The sequence below is a fragment of the Triticum aestivum genome, chromosome 3B (genome assembly GCF_018294505.1).
Source record: "Triticum aestivum cultivar Chinese Spring chromosome 3B, IWGSC CS RefSeq v2.1, whole genome shotgun sequence".
NCBI lineage: Eukaryota > Viridiplantae > Streptophyta > Magnoliopsida > Poales > Poaceae > Triticum > Triticum aestivum.
Window position 1 is genome coordinate 213,103,326 of NC_057801.1, and position 2,500 is coordinate 213,105,825.

Here is a 2,500-nt window from a genome sequence, read left to right on the forward strand (position 1 = left end):
GACGTATATTCCTTGCTCATTATCAGACAATCACTTATTCCCAAACCTTGTGTGGGACTAATCGTTTTCATTTACCATCTCATGGAAAACCCTTTTCGTTCCGCTTAGCCCTATCGGGTATTTTAGTGTTAGGTTCTGTAGGAACTGGACGATCCTATTTGGTCAAATACCTAACGAAAAATTGCGATTTTCCTTTCATTAAGGTACGAGGGCTTCTTATTCCACAAGAACGAAAGCACCTTTTCATTCTTTCATATACTAGGGGTTTTTACTTGGAAAAGACAATGTTCGATACTAAACGATTCGGGTCCATAACCACGAGTTCCAGTGCACTAGATCTTGTAGCACTTAGCAACGAAGCCCTATCCATTAGTATTCCACATAAGAAATCCATTCTAGAAAAAAATACAATTAGATTAGCTCTTCATAGACAAACTTGGGGTTTGCGAGCCAAGGTAAGATCGGCTCGGGATCATGGGACCCTTTTCTATCAGATAGGAGGGGCTCTTGTACAAAATAGACTTACTAAGTAATAACCCCATAGAATCTATCTATATAAAGATAAAGAGGCAATCGTGTCAGGAAGCGGGTTTTTCTTTGGCCAAAAGGTACTTCGAACTTGGAACGAGCATGAAGAGATTAACGAGAATTCTTTCTCTTTTGAGTTTTTCTAGCGGACCTGCCGCGCAAGATCTTTGGTCTTCCCCTGGAACCGATGAAAAAAAGTGGATCGCTTCTTATGTACTCGCTCAGAATGATTCTTCTCTATCTATAGTTCATGGCCTATTAGAAGTAGAAGGTGCTCTGGTGCAATCCTTACTGACAGAAAAAGATTGCAGTCAGGTTGATAATAGTCGAGTGACATTACTTCGTCGGTCCGAACTAAGGAATCTGTTAGAAATGTTTTGAAATGGATATTGTTCTCTCTTTGATCAGGGATTGCTATATGAAAAGAAGTGGAGTTTGAAAAAGGGAACGGAATGCTCAAACCGGAACTGCTAGAGGAACGAATTTTCAATAGCATAACTTGGGCTCCTAGAATATGGCGCCCTTGGGACAATCTATTTGATTGCAGGGTTTTGTTCCGAAGCAAAGATATCCGCGGAGGCCGGTTCGTTCGTCCTATTCTGATATTCAGGACCAAGAGGTACTGGATTCTCTTTCGGATAGGCCCTGAAAGGAGAAGAAAGGCTGAAATGCCAACGGACCTCTGTCTATTCTCTAATGCACCCGATCCGATAGTACCCGTTTTTGGAACGTCCAGTGCCAAAGTCACTGAATGGGTAAGTCACCAATCCAATCCCTTTGACAAATCGGATGTAATATTAGATATCATATTCTATATATATAGAAATATCATAGATAGAATAGACATATAGAATTTTTGGTCGGCAAATTCGAAGGAATCATTGAGTGAAAAAGGAGCAAAGAATGACAAAAGACGAGACTCTACTAGTCTTCACTCTTGTGGTTTCCTCTTCCTCGGTTTCTGTTTTCTTATTCGGGATCTTGCTTTTCATGGTTCTCATCTTTGCAACTCGCGATTTTCGCGAGAGAACCAAATCCAAGTTGGTGAAGATCATGATTTGGGCCGGCACGGTATTGGGATCGTTTGATTGATTTCCTTGATTTGATCGCTACTTAATGGGCGTGCGCTCAAAGGATACAAATAGGGATTCGCAAACAAAAAGGGGAATTCGTAGTCACTTTTGCCTGTCGCGTAAAAAAAAGTCTTTACGCGAGAGCAATAGAGGTTGGGATACATCTATCTCTTCTGAGCAACCTCTTTTGGATTCTTAAGACCACCCTTGCAGTAGGATACCATCTGCTTTGGTTCTTTATTATCTCCTTCGAGGGATTTTTAGGATCGTTCAGGCTATATATATTTAGTCTATTTTGGCTTTTACTGTCTACTTTTCTCAGGGAGATGGTTAAGGACCTCAGAAGATAGAGGAGAGCGCCAGGCCCAGATTTCCGGAATACTTCTACGGGGAATGCTCATTGAATGAGCATTCTCCATATTATGCCTTGAAGAGGACTCGAACCTCCACGCTCTTCAGCACGAGATTTTGAGTCTCGCGTGTCTACCATTTCACCATCAAGGCATCTTGAAAGTGAATCGTATTCCATGAATATGATATCTATCTAATGTGATATATGGAATATATGACAAAGGTGGAGTCTTGGAGTATTTCGATCGATCGGTCATATAGGCCTGAGTCAGACATCAAATAGCTTCAATTTGCATTATCCGTAGGACACCTTATATGTATCAAAATCAATATCAAAATCAAAAAGATGAAAGATGTACAATCCAATTTCTCGATTCAATAGAAGCCCAAAGAGGTGCATATGGTACCCAAATAAGAATAGGATAGATATGTCAAAAGCAGGTCTGATTACACCTATTCCTAATCCTAAATAGAATGTAAGGACGTAGGGATTTCTATGTAAACAAAGTATCCTATTTCCATAGGCTCGAATGACCCCTTCTCATAAT

General features: G+C 40.5%; 1 non-coding gene across 1 annotated transcript; it reads right to left on the minus strand.

The window, feature by feature from the left end:
• Window positions 1–2,024: 2,024 nt before the first annotated feature.
• TRNAL-CAA (transfer RNA leucine (anticodon CAA)) lies at window positions 2,025–2,105 on the minus strand. The gene has a single exon. It is a non-coding gene; the product is annotated as a tRNA-Leu (tRNA).
• Between the last annotated feature and the right edge of the window lie 395 nt (window positions 2,106–2,500).